Consider the following 18,250-nt stretch of genomic DNA (forward strand, 5'->3'; position numbering starts at 1 on the left):
TGCTTTTTTAAAATTATATTTTCAGGTATATAAGCATCATTCTTAGGGCCATTCTCCTGTTTTTTTAGGATGAAACTTAGTAGGTGATTTGTATATAAGTACATACCTACGGCGGTCTCTGTCATGGCATAACCATCTTCTATTACAGTAAATTACACAGTGAATCTTTGTGGTTTCTTGGGTCAGTTTATTTTATTTAAAGGAAAAAAAAGAAAAAAGAAAAAGCCCAACCCTGCAAACCAAACCAAACCAACCAATCCCTCAGTACATATGTGAAATTTAAGGCAGCACCAAAAATAAGCCTGTACTACATGTTAAAGAGTCTTTAAAAGATATCAGGACAGCTTTGGTATAAATCAGAGTCCTGAATTTTATGTTTGTGCTTTCATTTCTCTTATTTATGTTTGGTTGAATCTGGGCGTGGTTGGGGTTAGGAGAAATCTAAGGTGACCATTACTGGTGGATATTTATCTTACAGTAGTGGTGTCTAAGGAAAAAAAGGTAGGGTCATACCTCCCTGTACACAGTCCATTAGGTAGGACAGCAGTTGAGGGACCGCAGGTAGTCTGGGAGCCCTTGTCTCACAGTAATTGAGAATGAAAAGGTGCTTATACTGAAGTCCTTCCCGATATCTTGGTGTGTGAATATTCCATCTAGTGAGGTCACTGTAGGGAGCCAGGAAGAGCCTGGTCCAAGGTAGGGGATGTGTACCAGTTTGCAGATCCAGTGGGAGAATTGCAGGCTCATGAGTACATTTGCATCCTTTCATGATGCAAAGGATAGAGTGCGATGAAAAGAACATTGGAGAGCAAATTCGAGGACTGGGTTTTCCTGGTCCTGTTCTTGCCTGAAGCATTTACACTCTCTGTGCCTCAGTTTTCACATCAGCAAACTGAACCAACTGGACTGAGTAATACCTGATGTTTTTGCTTGCAGATTCTATGGTCTGTGGGCTGTCTAAAAGTCTCCAAGTAGCTTGCACAGTTTTTAATGGAAATGATATGATTAATAAATTATACAAAGTTGTCTTCTCTTGTTATGTTTGGTTCAAGTTGTTTCTTTGGGAAACTACGTATAAATGTTATTCTGTGACTAAGATCTTATGTTTGAGCTTTGTAGCCTAATGTGCTCAGTAATTTGATCCATAAGCCAAGTTATATAACCCTTTTAAAGATTCAGTACTTATTTAGAGGATAGATTACAGTGTATTAGAAGCATCGTATTAACTATCCCATTTGAAGCGATGGCATTAAGCAGGAGAAACTATGTTGGTTGATCTAAATAAACAGCTAAGAATTGCGTATTTAGGCTTGATGATGTATCTCAGATGGGAATAGTCCTCTTTTTTTTTTTTTTATAAAGGATTTTATTTATTTATTCATGAGAGACACAGAGAGAGAGAGAGGCAGAGGGAGAAGCAGGCCCCATGCAGGGAGCCTGACATGGGACTCGATCCCAGGTCTCCAGGGTCACGCTCTGGACTGAAGGCGGTGCTAAACCGCTGAGCCATCCGGGCTGCCCAGGGAATAGTCCTCTTTTAATCTGGGTACACTGCTAGTAGAATTTACTTTTGACCATCCTAGAAATATATTTAATTCTTAAAACTAGTTAATTTGCTCTTACCGTTAAAGAAGAAAATCTTCTCCATTGAGCTTTAAAGAAAAATTACTTTACTGATTAGACAGGTAGAAGAAAAATCTCTTGCCTTTAAAATGCATTGTTAAGTTTTTGCCCCTTTTCATTATAAATATTTCATAATGCCCAAAAAAGAATATATAACATCTATACATAGGATATAAAGAATGATTTAAAAACAATCTAGATACCCCTACCCAGCTTCAGAAGTAGTGTTAACGTTGCCTGCATGACCTCCATTCATACCTTCTCCCTCCTCAGAGTATCTCTGGTCATGCATTTGGTGACAATCACTTAACACAAGTGATAACTAATATACATTCTTGCTTTTTCTTTCCACTCTATCTTTTCTTTTTTATAGTTTTACCATAGATGTATCTATCTCTACATATATTATTATTTACTTTTGCATGTTTTGGAACCCTCTACTAATATTGTCATCTGCTCTTCAACTCCTAGGACTTGCCCCCCCCCCCCATTACATTATATCTGTGTTACCCATGTTGGTGTATGCAACTCATTTTTAAAAGATTAACATTTGTTTTATTGTCTATGTGTTTTTCTACATTTTATTTATTTCTGCTTTTTAAAAAAATTTCTGCTTCTTTCACATTTACATGTTAGAGTTCTTATGTTTTTCTGTGGAGTCGAATCTATTTTTTCTCATTGCTTCTAAGCTTCACCACCAATATAGTGAGTAATAATAGTAATGGTGATGATGATAATAATAATAATAGCAAATACAACAGATGTTACTAGTCTATTTACCATTTGTGCCACCCGCTAGTCTAAGTATTTACTCTTTACGTATATTAACTTATTTAATGCTCAAGACAACTTAATCAAAGAGGTAGCATATTATTGGGAGAACTCATACATTGAGATTAGGGCCCGAGGTGCAAGGCATTCAGTAATTTCTATGACTATGATTTAAATCTTGGCAGTCTGGCCGCAGAGTTTATGCTCCTAATCATAACAGTATTATGACTCCTATGTAGCCTTTTCTTTTAATTATGTGTTTTTCCCATTTAACTTTTTAAGGTATTAAAGTGTTTTTGTGACTTTCAAAAAAGAATGAGCCTAGGGTGATCATCAAGTTGGTTCTCCTGCACAACACCAATTATTTAAAGTCATGCTACAGTTTAATTTGCTTCATGGTTAGACCCTGACTTTTTTCATGCAGGTTTTAAAAAATTCTCTGGGATTTATTATTGCTTCCCCCCCCCCTTAATTAAAAGGAAAAAGTATATCTTCTGTATTATTCTTATAAAATATTTTTGTTTTTTACTTTGGTATATGGTTTGGAATTGATTTCATTGATTTCCTGTGCTAATTTGGACTAGTTTCTTCATTTTTAGACAATGGCGTCCTATTAAAAAAAAGTGTTTCTGTGATTTTAAATGGATCACTTAGTCTGCCTGATGAGCCTTGGTTTTCCCAACTAAGTTGCATTTGTTAGGTGTAATTATTTCACTAATCAGACATATGTAATTGCTGAACAGAGCCTCCTTTCCGTGTAAAGTAACCAAGGATGATCATGAAGGAAAGAATCAAATGGAAGTTCCTGATAGTGATTGGAAACTACTGATTTTCCCCAACCCCTCAAATTGCAGAACAAAAAACTTCAGTATAGAGAGTAAAATCACTTTATACTGTAACTTTCTTGTATAACTTTAATTTTTTTCCTAAAATCGATTAATTTCCTAATTATTTTTCCCTTCCATTGTGAGTTCATGATGTCTTCAAGTCTTTCCAAGGTCTTGGATAATCTCCTAATATCCTTTATTTAAACATGCTCAAATTTCTCTTATCTTTAAAAATAAACAGAAAGCCTACTCCACTTGCCATCATCCTCTGTGACCAAGTTGTTTTACAAGTTGTTTATGTCCTTGCTGTCTCTATCTGCTCTCCAACCAAAAATAGGTGCTAAGCCCATGTTACATGTCAGGCACTAACTCATCTAATCTCTGGGGACGCAGTATGAGCTAGAGAGACTAGGGACTTTCATTCCCATTTTGGAACTAGCATGGCCTGTCGTAGAAGGAGTGAGAAGACCATTTGTGGTAGGAGAAGGAGGGAGGATGGTTAGAGTTGAGAGTAAAGAGAGTGATGAGATCAGATGGGGCTTTTAGACCATAATGAGGAACTTCGATAGTATTTGTGTGATGGAAGCCATTAGGGGGTTTTAAGGAGGCAGTGATAAGATCTGATTTGCATTTTAAAATTGTCAGTCTAGCTGCCATGTGGTGAATGGATTGTAGGGACCAAATGGAAAAACCATTAAGGGCTAGTTCAGTTGGTAACGGTTAGGACCCGAGTGCTGATGGCAAAACTGATGGATTCCTGATGGAGTGGATATAGGGTCTAAGAAAATGGGAAGAACCATCCGTGCTATTCCACTGAAACTGCTTTGATCGGAGCCATTAATGGTGTCCATATCATTCAGCTGAACGGACACAATTTGGTTCCTATCTTCAGGACATTTGATACATTGACAATTCAGTCCTAGTTTGGTTTGTAACACTGGTATTGTTACATATGTGATTGTAGGCAAATTCATTAAATTATCTGTGCCTCAGTTTCCTCACTTGTAGGATGGCATTACTATTATACCTACCACATACATTGTTGTACTCATTAAATGAGATGATATAGGTAGTTTCCTTAGCACAGTGTCTTCCCCAGAGTTCATTCACAGTAAATGTTTGCTAGCAACATCCTTATCATTGTCCCAATCATCATCCTCATTGTTATTCTGGGACAACACTTTCCTTGACCTCCCTCTTCTTTGGCGGGTGATCCTTCTTGGTCTTCTTTGCTAATTCTTTCTCCTCCAGCTCACTCATAAATGTTGAAGACTCCTAACTCTGGGAAATGAACTAGGGGTGGTGGAAGGGGAGGAGGGCGGGGGGTGGGGGTGAATGGGTGACGGGCACTGAGGAGGGCACGTGACGGGATGAGCACTGGGTGTTATTCTGTATGTTGGCAAATTGAACACCAATAAAAAATAAATTTATTATTAAAAAAAAAGAAAAAAATGTTGAAGTTCCTCAGGGCTCTGACATTTTCTTTTCTCATTGTATGTATTTTCCGAGGCAATCCAGTTTACTCCACAGCTTCAGTTCCATTTGTATAAAATTAACTCCCCCTAAATCTACCCATAGACCAGATCTGTTTCCTAAGCCCCAGTCCTGTATATCACTTGCCTCTACATTATCTCCACTTGGATGGTAGTGTCTTAGGCAACCTTCGACATATCAAAAACTGAAGGTTTTTTTTGTTGTTGTTGTTATTTTTGTTATTTTTTGCCCAAACTTAAGCCTCCCCTCTTGTTCCCTAACTTAAGTAAATGATACTACCATTTGCACAGTTGCTTGAGCCAGAACTGTGAAGTTCTCCTAATTTTTTTTTCTATTCTCATGTGCTGTATCGAATTTTTCCCTACAATTTTGCGATAGCTTCCTCATTAGTCTTATCTCACCTCCATCCACTTTCCACCTTCCAGTTGGATCTGATCTTGCTACTCTCCTTCAGTTACTCCCCTTTCTTTATAGGTTGAAGTTCCATATTCTTATAATGGCTTCCAAGATTTGCTCTGCCCGGCTGCCTTGTCAGCCTCCTCAGCTCTCCTCCTGTACTCCTCACCTCTACCCCTCCAGCCATGCTCCTCTTTCATCACCACCAGCAGGCTGCATTCATTCTTATCTTAGGGCCACTGCTTTTCACTTTCTTTGTTGGGAATACTTGTTTCTTCATCCTCTTTTTATTTGTTTGTTTTTTTATTTCTTCATTCTTGATGTGGACAACATAGTCTGATCTTTTATGCTTAGTTTAAACGTTACTGCCTCCAGGAAGGCTTTCTTATGCCCCCCACTGCCCAAACTAGACTACTTGCTTCTGTTATATAGGATCTTTATTCCCCTTTGTTTTTCTGTGGTCCTTATTGCACTTCCCAATAGTATCTTTCTCACCAACATGTAAGCTTCACAGAGGCAAGGACCATGGTGCATTGTTTCTCACATTGTTCCCAGCATCTGTTAGATAAAGGATGAATGCATCGTGGGCTCGCCCAGTTTGGGAAGTGAGAGGCCTTGTGGCCGCTTTGAGGTGTGTTTTTCTTAATCTTGCAGGGTGCTCAAAGGGAAAAAGAGAAAAGTTTAGGTTTACTACAGTTTACTTTTCTGACTCCAGTGGCCACAGTGAAGAGAGGGGGAAGGAACATCAGAACTGGAGATGGTTGGAGCAAGACATGGTGCCCTAGAGTTGAATTTCTTTGCTCTGATTGAAGTAGCATCCAGACTTTTCAGGGCAGTTTCCCTAGTTTTCCACATTTGCTTTGTCTTTTTCAAAAGTCAGGCATGGCAGTGCTTCTCAGATCCTTGGTATGCTAGGCATGAGCATTGCCTCAGAACCCCTGCTTCGTGTGGCTTCCAGTGCCGGAAGGGCTTGCCAGAGTTAACTGTTGGCTCGAGATACTATGCCAGTTATTAAGCTCCTTAGACCTGTGACCTACCTGCGTTCTGGCCTTGGCACCTATTTAGAAACTGGCCGGATCTGCTGGATTCGCTTTCACTAACTTGCAGGAACAGTGTTTGCACATGAGATGAGTTGGGATTGGCCTTTTCCTCAACACATTTTCTCTGCACTTGGTCTAGCAGAAGTATTTCAGAGTGGGTTTATCCTATTTCAGTTCCCAGTGTGGATGCACAGTTTCCTTTATATTCTCTTTTAAAGGGTATTTATTTGTATTGCCACCTTTGTGTGTTTGTGTGTATGTGTATGCATGTGTACAGTCTCTCTTTATCTCTGCTTTTTAGAGGTTCCCTCTATGCCATTTCTTTGTTTTGTAACTCTCTCTATACGAGAGTCCTTTTTTAGTAGGTCCATTTAAATTACTTATATTTTGTGTTATCATGGACGAAGTTGATGACATTCCTTGTCCTGTTTTATCCTCTCTTTGTGATCTTTCCCCCTTAGTTTTCAATCATTTGCCATATCATTTCTTTGTTTTATTTACTTTTATAGTTCATAGGGATTTGAAAGGTTAACATTTTAGGTTCTGTGACCTTGAAAAAGTGTTTAAAAACATCATTGAACCTAAACTAATCTAATGATTAAGTTTGGAAAAAAAAAAAAAGATACAATAGCATTTGATGCTTCTCTGCAGGAGGAGTTTGGATTCTTATATTTTTTTCTGCTGTGCCTTTGTTACCTAAGATCCACATGGGGCTGTAGATGCACATGGTTATTGTGGAAATGTTATTTTTATATGTTCTCCCTTTCCAGGATTATTTTTATCTTTTTCATTTAATTATATAACATCTACTGCATTTAGTGATTACCACCATACTTTTTATACCTCAACTTTACCATTCTTAAGGATATTTTGATTCATATATCATTTGGCTAGAGTCCATCCTTGAGGTCTTTTTTCCCCTACATGCAGAATATATGCATGCATGTTTCCTGAGCTCTCCTGTTATCTGAAGGAATTATAGAGTGTTATATAACATGTTAGCCTTTTTTTTTTTTGCAAAACAACATTTAATAAGAATCCAATAAAGCGTAATTAGGAGGCTTCAGAATGCTTGTAGAATAATGTAAATTCAAATAATAGTGTAATTATGAAATATAAAAAGTTGCTAGCATTCTGTTTGGAAGAAAAACCTGTAAACAATAGAATTTATTGGCATTCAAACAACAAATTAATTACTAAACAAGATTAGTACTGGGAATTCAATACCTCTAATGTAGATAATTATCAGAGTTGTGATGCAAAATTAGTCATAAATCTGAGAACAGTTTTATCTTTGAATGTGAGTACTATTGGTAGTTTTAGTTGAGTTGCAACAGTATTTTCTAACTTTTATTGAGATGTTCAAATTAGAACTAACCAAAAGTTTACCTTGTCGGATTCTTGTTTTATTAATATGTTTGCTTCATGCATGCATAAAGTTAGATCACTCTATATGATTGAAACAGTTGATTACAAAACCTGAATTTTTTTGTCAAAGATAATTTTTTTTGGCAGTCACTGAAACATAATTGCTGTAATAGAAAAATTAATCTCAAATTAATCTTAGCTGAATTGTCTGTTAGACAATTGCCTCATTCTTACCCTGTCCAAAACTAAGCTAATTAAACCCTGCCACATATGCACATGCATGCACACATGCACACACACATATACATACGCATGCTGTCTTTCACTTTCTAACTCTATCTCTACACGATATTTCTTGCTTTTCCCCCTCAGTAAGAGGAGTAAAATTCACTGAGCAATCTACTAATTACTTTCAAAAACATTATCTCATTTAATCCTTCCAAAACTTAATGAAGTTAGTGTTATGATACATTATGTAGGTAAGGAAACTTAGGATCAGAAAGCGTAACTAATTTGCTCGAGATTTATGAGTTGAGCTAAGTGATGGAGTCAGAATTTGAACCCAGTTCGGATTCTTTCCTGTTTACCACATTGCCTCGATACACCATAAGACCCTAGAGGAGGAAAACAGAGAAACAGAGGGAGTGACGTTTGAGCTCAGTTCAATGAAAATATTTATTTATTTATGGATCTTGGCCTAATATCTTCATTGTAACATCCGATAATGTGTTTTTTAATTTAAATTCAATGAATACATATAGTGTATTATAGTTTCAGAGATAGAGTTCAGTGATGATGAAAACATTTCTTGAGCCTTTATTTTACAGGGGTGTATACCATGGTCTACTCTCAAGGAGTCTGGGGGAGAGGCATACATAAAAACCTGAAACTCTAAAATGCAGTAGTAGATATAGTAATAGAGGCATTGAAGTAGGAGGTAGTATAGAGAAGAGTTGGTTCATTTTCTGATGGAAGAGATGAGGAGAGGGCTGAGGTGGGGGGAACAGCCGTAAGGGAAAGTTTCCAAGAGGAAATGATATCTAAACTGGGTCTTGGAGGTTAAAAATGAAGAGTTCATTCCATGTATGAGTATATGGGTGGTATGATGAGTGTGGAAAAGGTGTGTGGGAAATGATAAAGAGTTGGCTATTATCAGAACATTTATTTGTTTATTCAAAATGTACTTATGGAATGCCTACCAGGAGTTAGTCAATGTGTGAGGTACTAGAGACAAGGTAAAGAACGAGAGAGTTCGTGTGGCATATAGTGTACCAGGGAGTGTTGATGGCTGAAGTTATACAAGTAGGAGGAGAAGCGAACCTGATAAGTCTCGAATGCCAAGGTAGATTGGTTGAATTTTCCCCTGTAGGTGCCAATGAGTATGGAAGACATGAAGCCAGGGGTATTGACATGGGCAGAACTAGTACAGAGCACTTTTGCAGCTGTAGGGAGGGTGGGTGTGAGGGGAGTCAGGTTGAGGCAGGAAGACCAGTAAGAGGCCATTACTGTATTTTAGATGAAAGGTAAAAAGAAAAGGGTGTATTTGAGCACAATCTTGGAAATAAATTGGCACTAACGGCTTAGTGTCAATTGGGGATATGAATGGTTAAAATAGACAATGATTGAGGATGACTCCCAGATTTTAAGTTTACTGGCTGGGTGCATGGGAGTAGTTTTTAACAGGCTCAGGAATACAGAAAGAATAATAAATTAGTAAAGAAAGAAACAAATTGAGTTTACCAAAAATAAATTGGTAAAGAGGCAAACAAATGAATAGTTTGAGATGCATGTGGAATACCCACATTTTTCTTCTTCCTTTTTTTTAAAGTGGTCTCCACACTGAGCATGGAGCCCAAAGTGGGGCTTGAACTCACCGCTGTGAGATTGACTTTGAGATATAGACCTGAGCTGAGATCAAGAGTCCGACACTTAACTGACTGAGCCAGCTAGGCGCTCCCCCGCCCAAATTCTTTTAAAACGTAATTTAATCACCTAAAATTAATTTTTAAAAACCCGCTGTGGAATATTTTGCAAAAATATTTCATTTCTTTCACTCTATGATCTCATTCATGACTTCTCTCCCGAGGTCAACATGGTATCAAAGGATAGCTGATGGAGGTCATTAAGATTTATCTTTCAGTGTAATAGCAGTCCATTTTCATAAAATTTCTCCTTTATCTGCCCTATCAGATTCAAGCCACAACACATACCATCATGAGAGTTTTATTTCATAATTTTCTTACTTTCTACAATAGAAAGTACACTTAGAGGGGAGGAATGCTAAAATTTCTGGTACAAGAGCAAATATTTATTTGAAGTTTCCAGTGCTAACGCTTTTCTTTTCCTGGAATGGTGGCAAAGTTCTAACTTAAAATATTTGAAACATGATTTAGGGACACATATTTTTAGGGCTTGTATTCAACTCATTAAAAATAGTCTGGTAGTGATAGATATAGATGCTGTAGCTTATAGTTCCAGGCGTAGGATTTAGTCAGCCTACATTAGCAAGTTTTTCTTTAGGTGAAATGGTCTGTTCCATCTTTTTTGCACGTACAAGCTTTATTTTTATGAAAAACCTGTACATGCATCTTGGTACATGGGAACTTAAGATGAAAAGCAACCGTCTCCAACTCCACCCCTCCCCATCGCGGTCTCACTCTTGTGGAGTAATGTTTTTAAATCATTCTGGTAGTTCCCTAATTTTAGTCAATATAGTTCTAGTCCTGCTTCTTGATTCATCTATTTTATATGATACCCAGTCATGAGAAGTAAGGATGTATCTCTGTTCTTTCTTGTCTAGTTTGTCCACCACTGTTTACTGTTGTTTTGACTTTTACATTTTCCTTATTCACTTTTATAACAATAACAATAAATAATATATTTGCTCCTCAGCTTTGGATAGGCTACCTGCCAAGCAGTTGTGACAGATTTCAGGGAGAGTGATTTAGATAAATCAGCAGTTTATTTTTCTCCTGCAAGAGCCCAGGGCAAGTAATCACCCACTGGTGGATGGACTGGTGAAGAGCTTTGCTTCATGACCTGCTAAGTCTGTCTTTCCCCTCAAGGAGCTTCCATCTCAGGGTCCAGGCAGGCTGCTACAGTCGTTGCCATTTCTGAGAGGAAGAGGATGGCTGAAGTAAGTGACTTTGTCTGTAAAGGAGGGGCCTTGATCTTTCGGCTTATATTCCATTGGCCAAAAGTGAGTATCATGATCTCAGCAAGGGAGGCTGAGAGATGTATATTCAGCTAAAATTTCAGAGGGTTCTATTACTTCTATTACACAAAGAAGGAAGAATGGATTCCGAGGGTCAATTAGCATTTTCTTGTCTAGTTGGTATCTCCTAACAATACCTTATCAGATGAGGGTCCTGATACTCTTACCCCCTTCCTCTACCTCTCCTCCTGGCCTTCTGTACATTAAAAAAAAATTTTTTTTGCCTTCTGTACATTTTGTTAGCTACATAAATTTTCTTTTTGTTTCAAAATGAGATGTTACTACTGTTTACCTTCTCTTCTGAAACCACAGCCACATCTCTGTATATAGGTGGTCTCTAAAAGCTCATATTGTTAATTCCGTACGTATTGTTTACTTATTATTTACTTTCAGGTCAAAAAAGTGAGCTATTGCTATAGTTCCTTCTCCCTGGGTCCAGTGATCTCTGTTCCACTGGTAAGCATATACATTTTTCTAGCATCATGGCAAATGGATTGTTTTTTTCTTCTTCTTTTTTTATGGATTGAAATCAGGGCGCTGTATTTCTGAGGTCTGCATCTGGGCACTGACTTGTTTGGTCGGTAAGAGAAGCGGCACTGAATGTGGTGAGTGCTCAGGGAGCTCAGGGAGGGCCTCAGGGAGCTCAGTCACTTCAGGAAATGAGATCTTTCTATTCCGTCATTTTATTGTGACCAGAAACTACATGGTCAGTTTTGCAGTTGAGTGAAGACTTCAATCTTGAAGGGTTGGGACTGGTTTGTCATCCAAGATGCTATGGGTCTCTCTTAGCCTTTAATATCTTAATGTGAGAGGAGAGCCTTGTTTTCTGACTAATGTAAGAATCTCCTTGGGGTATTTAGGAATAGAAGGGAAGATTAACGAGAGATTCAGGGCTTTTCAAGGTGGTCTCATTGTCTTTGGCACTGGACTTCTCATTCTTCCAGATCCTGTTATTTTCCCAAACAAGGACAGCAATCTGAAGCACAAAAGTCCCTGCCCTTGAGGAATTTTTCATGTGGTACCAGAGATTAACAGAGATTTCATTTCAAATTTTGGCTCCCATCATTTACTGGCCTTATGACCTCAAGCACATTGTTCTCTGGATCCAAGATTCTGCTGGAACACATAATCTGCAAATCCCAATGGGTTAAAACACTGAAGGTTTATTTCTTGCTTGCATTGCACGTTCACTATCAGATGAGGGACACTGCCCCGAGTCTTCTTGCTTCAGGATCATGGCTAAAACAGCAGCCACCATCTAATTATAGAACATTGCTGGTCACTGCTGGAGAGGGCAAGTTCTGGACAGTCTCACAGCAACAATTAAGTGCTGTGGCTTCAAAGTGGCACACATTATCATTTATGTTCACAACTAATGACATGGTCTCACTCAATCACAGGGGGGCCAGGAAGTGCACTCCTAACTTGCCTGAAAAACAGAGAGCCAGAAATATTGGACAAATAGCACTAATCTACAACATATAGGAATGCCCACCTCAGGGTCGATAGGATTAAATGATATATACCCACATACAAAATCATCTGGTGCAGGTGCTCAAAAATGATTCTCATTAGTAGTAATATCAAATAAGATATATGCGTGCACAGTATTTGAATAATATGTTAAAGTGCGGCTAAAGATTCTTTCTTGCAAGCTATCTAAGGCTGTATCATGATGTATGTGAAAGGGCCTGTAAATTAGAACAGTGTGCAAATGCAAGTTGATGTTATGCAATAGGTGTAGAAGATGCAGCATTAGAGCAGGATTCGGTGTTAGAGCTAGATCTTGACGTGGTTGAGGTTGTAAGAGTAGGTAAGATCAACAAGAAAGAGATTAAATCATGAGAAATACAGAGGGCACTGAGGGGTAGCTCTGGCGAATTATCTGTTTGAAAATCAGAAGCAAATGCAATGCAAGATAGAGAATTCAGGGATCCCTGGGTGGCTCAGCAGTTTAGTGCCTGCCTTCAGCCCAGGGCGTGATCCTGGGGTCCTGGGATCGGGTCCCATGTCAGGCTTCTGCATGGAGCCTGCTTCTCCCTCCCTCTGCCTGTCTCTGCCTTTCTCTCTCTCTCTCTCTCTGTGTGTCTCTCATGAATAAATAAATAAATAAAATCTTAAAAAGATAGAGAAGTAATTTCCAGAAAAGGAGGAAGAAAACGATACTGTATAGTGTCATAGAAAAATCGAATGAATGTTTTCAATAAGGAAAGTCAACTATGTAAAATGTCATGAGGAAACATTGACATTCACATTCTATAAATTCCATGGGGGGTATTAATAAATAATCAAGAATATTACTTAAGGAAGGAAGTTGTGATAAACTCCATGTTTACATCTGAGGTTTTCAAAGCTCAGAGCAAAACTTGCCAAATGAAACCTAACTATTCAGTGAGAAAGTTTGAATTTGAACTCAAGTACTAGAAAAGCAAAACAAAACAGTACTGTGTAAACACAGCAAAATGAAACAGTTGTACTGAAAAATTCTGAAGGCATTTTTTTTTTTAGTAATCAAAAATGATTTATGTGGGTTTTGCTTACTTCTTGTTGGCACTTTTTAAATATTAAGAAAGACTTATTAGATGAAACACATATATAATGTAGAAGCTATGAGCTGTGAAATCAATGTACATTTTGTGTTTTATATTGGAGATAGAAGTCATAAAATATTACTGTGAGATTGAATAAATCCTTGTATTTTTTTTTTAAATTTTTTATTATTATTTATGATAGTCACAGAGAGAGAGAGAGGCAGAGACACAGGCAGAGGGAGAAGCAGGCTCCATGCACCAGGAGCCCGATGTGGGATTCGATCCTGGGTCTCCAGGATCGCGCCCTGGGCCAAAGGCAGGCGCCAAACCGCTACGCCACCCAGGGATCCCTAAATCCTTGTATTTGACTAGATGCTTTTCAAAACAGGAGTCCCTGCAAAAAAAAAGCATTTAGTAAAGTTACAGTTAATAGCAGAAGAAGATGTCCATAATTCTATTTTAATTATACCATTGGTATACCCTAATGAACACAGTGTAACCTTTGCATTGTCAATATTAGGTACAATTCTTTATGTCCTTTTCTTACTTTTTATGTGAACTGAATAATAAGGAAAATGCAGATGCCACAGTATGAAGACGAGGGATTTTAGCCTAATATTTTCTCCAACTAGCTGTCTGACCTTTGACAAATCTCTTTATCTCTGTTTTGCTGTTTATAAAATAAGAGGTTTAGATCAGTTCATTTTTTTCGCCCACTTTTTTTTCCACTGGGGTACACACGATGGGTGATATTTCATGAGCAACATACTCACAGTCATACGGCAGATTGTGATTATAGACTTGAGGAACAGATGGTCTAGGCTGCACATTCCTGGTGCGAGTTCTGACTCCACTCTTCTCTCTCCCACTCAAGAATTTATGTCAGAAAACAAAATGAGGGTGACATTGTTAAAGAGATAACTCTAAATACATCCTAGTTGTTTTCTTTAAAACCTTATTCTCAAAATTTGGCATCTGAAGTTAATTTTTAACAAATTACTTGTGAAACACCTCATAACTAATATTTTACCTTCATGTTAAAAAATTGATGTATTAGGTGTTCTCCAAGTTTTTTCTTTTCTAGTTCTGAATCTATTTAATGTCACAATTCTGTTATTCTCAGGCATTTCCAAAAGGTCTAATTCTTTGGTTACTCTACTTGCAGGCTTTTATTGGTAGAAACTACATGAATTAATGGTACCATGTACGTGATGTGGGTTCAATAAATGTTGAGTGAATTTATCAACAAGTTAATTCTCCTTTTCTAGATATGACACTAATTCAGAATTTGTTTTCTTGTCCCTTAGCAGGGCATATAATTTTGTGAATTTTAAATATTGATGCTGAGAAAATTGGGTTGTAGTGCTCTGATTGTTACTTTCAGAAATCTGTCTTGAATATCCTCTTCACTGTGATAAAATAGTTTAAAAGTTTGCATTTGTCCGCAGACTAAATGAAATAGGAGATGTATTAATTACTTTGAGAAGTAGTAAGAAGCCTAAAGAGACAACTGATACTGTTTTCTAACCATTTGTTGTTTCTTAAACATTATGGGATAAATTATACATGTATTTCTCTCTCATTGTTCATTTGTTCCACAAATATTTATTGAATATTTACTGTGCTGGCTATGTGCCAAGCAATGTGCCAGAGTAGCAGTTTTTAAAGTGTGGGCTGAAGACCATTAGAGTCTCTGAGACCCTTTCAAGGGAATCACAATGTAAAAACTATTTTTATGCTAAGACATTATTTTCTTTTTTCATTGTGTTGATATTTGCACTGATGTTGGAAATGCAAAAGTGGGTAACACTACTGGTATCTTAGCATGAATCAAGGTGGTGGCAACAAACTTTATTCATAGTCATTCTATTTTTTTTTTAACATACACATGGTGGGGAGCCATTTTCACATAAGAATGGCCTTGATGAAGTAAGTAATAGCATTTATATTAATTTTATTAAATCTTGACCTTGAATACATATCTTTGTAACATTCTGTGTGAAGTAATGGCAAATACACTTTTATAAAAGGCTTTTATATACCAAAGAACAGTGGTTGTCTCTAGGCAAAGCACTTATGCAATTATTTGAAACACCAGTTTACTTGACAGATTGACTAAGAGACAAACTTGTGGCTATTGAGACTTGGATATTTTTGGCATGCATTTTCTTAATGAATGAAGTGATCCTGTCACTTTAAGGAAAACAACTGTCAGTATTTGTTGGCAATGGTAAATTCAAGCTTTTAGGTAAAAAATAAAAATTTGGAAAACTTGTGTCTACCTCTCTCAGCTTGCTTGACAACTTCTCAGCATTTAAAGACTTTTCTGATGAAATCAGTGGCGATATTAATGAATTTTGATAATGAAATATTGATAATGAAATATGTCAACTTACGAAAGATCTACATATAATCCAATGAACCAATGTTTTTTAAATAAACATTGTGTGATGTTACAAAATTATGCAAAGTTAGAAGACTCATTCAAAATGCAAGACCATTGAGTTTTAATGTAATTGTATGAAATTACATTTGTTTATTGGTAAAAGTTTCAGACTATCATTTGTTGAACTTTAGTGTAATATTAAAGAAGAATATCTAAAATTTTCTGGAAAAGTTATTAAAATATTCCTCCTTTTTCTAAGAACTTAACGAGTGAGGCAAGATTTTATTTGTATATATAGTACAACCAAAACAACATAGCACAACAGATTGAATGCAGAAGTAGACATGAGAATCCAGTTGTTTTTTTGTTAAGCCAGATATAAAAGAGATTTGCAAACAATGAAAACTCATGTTTTGGATAATACAATTATGTTTTCACTAAAGATATCATTTAAAATGTGTATCTTTTATTGTTGTTATTTTTAATGGAATAAGCAAAATTTTTAAATTACTGTTTTATTTTTCAATATAGTAAATATTGATAGGTATAACCATATAAACAAAAGGCATCTTGAGTCCTTGATGGTTTTTAGGAGTGTAAAGAGATCCTGAGATCAAAAGTTAAAAAATGAAAAAAAAAAAAAAGTTAAAAAATGGCTAACCCCAGAGATATTTTTTAAAAAAGTTCTTTATGCAGCTCTTCTTTGGTTCCCAACACCCTCATATCCCTGCCAATTCCTCCCCCAAAGTTGGAAGCAATATTTCTTTCCCTGTAACTCCATGTATTTTATTTCTACCTCTATTAAGGCATATTTCTAGCATATGTGTTATTTCCATCTAGGCTAGTATATTTTTTGATAGCCCAGATTATATCTTACATCTTTGCATATTCATCAGCTCTTAATACATTGTTTTCCATAGGAACTTACATAGATGAACTGAGTAACTTTTATAAGTTCCTTATCTTGAAAGTGTTATCTCTAAGTGGTTTGGAAGACTGATTTAGAATTCTGAATAACCAGAGTCCTGGCTGTTTTTTATAACTAATATAAACAGATCTTTGCTTAACAAAAGGGATGTCCAATTCTAGCTAATGCCCTGTTGGTTGCAAGAAGTAAAAGACCAATTGAACAATTTATTCAACAAACATTAGTTGAACATAAACTGTACTAGGCACTGTGCTGGTAAGAACAATATTTTTATAGAACTTTATAGTGGACGTTTAGATTAGCAGTTCCCAAATGCTGGTCCATGATGAAGCTTCTTTTCATAATGACATGAAAAAGGCAACAATAATGAAAAAATTTCCCCACAAAACTAAACATATTCTATTCAGAAGATTGTTTTCCTCATTCTTGGTGTTAACAGGCTTTGTTTTCTGATACTATGGTGAGATTAGGGTTTGGGGCTTTTTGTTTTTATTTTATCCTTATTCGACAAAATTCAAATTTGTCAGTTTTCTGTTGACCCCAGCGGTTTTGGGGGAATATTTTACTCGCCTGTGGAAAACCACTGATGTAGGCATTCCTTTGGCATTTATTGGAAAGAGATTTGACCTTTAGGTTTGACACTTTAAATCCATTAGGACAATCAGCTCATTTATTCTGGAGCTAATTACCAACTTTGTGAGTTCTCTGGATTCCCTGTTTATATCATCTCTCTTTGGCAGTTTATTGTTCAACTGCAAGGAAAAAAAATAAAAGGAAATAAAAATAAACTCAAGCCAAAAACCAACAAACTAATTTTAGTCACATTTTTGGATTACAGACTTCTGGGGGAAAAAAAGATGGAGAAGAAGTAAACATTTTTGACCAAATAGGACATTTGAATTATCTTTGGATCTCAAGTCAGATTGCATTTTCAACTTCCCACCTTCTTATAGGAACTGCTAACTCCTGTGAAAGAACCAACTGGTTTTAATTCCAATTGTCACCTTTAAGCACCACCATTAGCCGTTGAGATGGCAGAGGTGGCAAGGTGGGAAATGATGATCCATGGGATCGTTGTCATTCCTCCATTCAGCACATCAGTGGCTGTTGGGTGCCAGGTACTGGGATACAAAGATGAGAAAGATACTGTCCCTGTGCTTAGGAATTTTAAGCTCTAGAAGAGGGAGACAGAGAGGTAAGCCATCAGTGCCCTGGTGATTGTTGGGAATGTGATCGCATGTGTGGTCCCTCAGTGGGGAGCGGAATGGGAGAGGTTGGGAGTGGTGACAGGGGGAGTAAGGATATGGACTGAAGAAAGACGTGGAGGTTTTTCTGTGGTCACAACCATTTGAGAGGCACCCAATGAGACAAGCAGATATTTATTACAAAGCCTCTTGGATTCTTTATATGGGATAGCTCTTGAATAGCATGTCTATAGTATTTGACTACAGACTTGTTTGAGAAGGTATCTCCTGTTTCTCAGGACATGGTTTGGGAAACCCTGAAATATGCACGGGGGAATCATCAAGAAGTTTTTTTTTAAAGGATTTTATTTATTCATGAGAGACACAGAAAGAGAGGCAGAGACACAGGCAGAGGGAGAAGCAGGCTCCCTGTAGGGAGCCCGATGTGGGACTCCATCCCGGGACTCCAGGATCATGCCCTGAGCTGA

The 18,250-nt window shown here is 37.1% G+C and overlaps 1 protein-coding gene across 3 annotated transcripts in view; it reads left to right on the forward strand.

The window, feature by feature from the left end:
• Positions 1–18,250, forward strand: part of MSRB3 (methionine sulfoxide reductase B3) — a 182,224-nt gene that overhangs the window by 7,485 nt on the left and 156,489 nt on the right. The window contains exon 1 of one of the 3 annotated variants that reach the window (XM_026001766.2): positions 8,574–11,189. The exons of the other annotated variants lie outside the window; for them this stretch is intronic. The gene's annotated coding sequence lies outside the window, so the exon portion shown is untranslated. Of the gene's footprint in view, positions 1–8,573; positions 11,190–18,250 lie in introns of those variants that run through there. 3 annotated transcript variants of the gene reach the window in all.

Source organism: Vulpes vulpes, chromosome 16, assembly GCF_048418805.1.
Source record: "Vulpes vulpes isolate BD-2025 chromosome 16, VulVul3, whole genome shotgun sequence".
Classification (NCBI taxonomy): Eukaryota; Metazoa; Chordata; class Mammalia; order Carnivora; family Canidae; genus Vulpes; species Vulpes vulpes.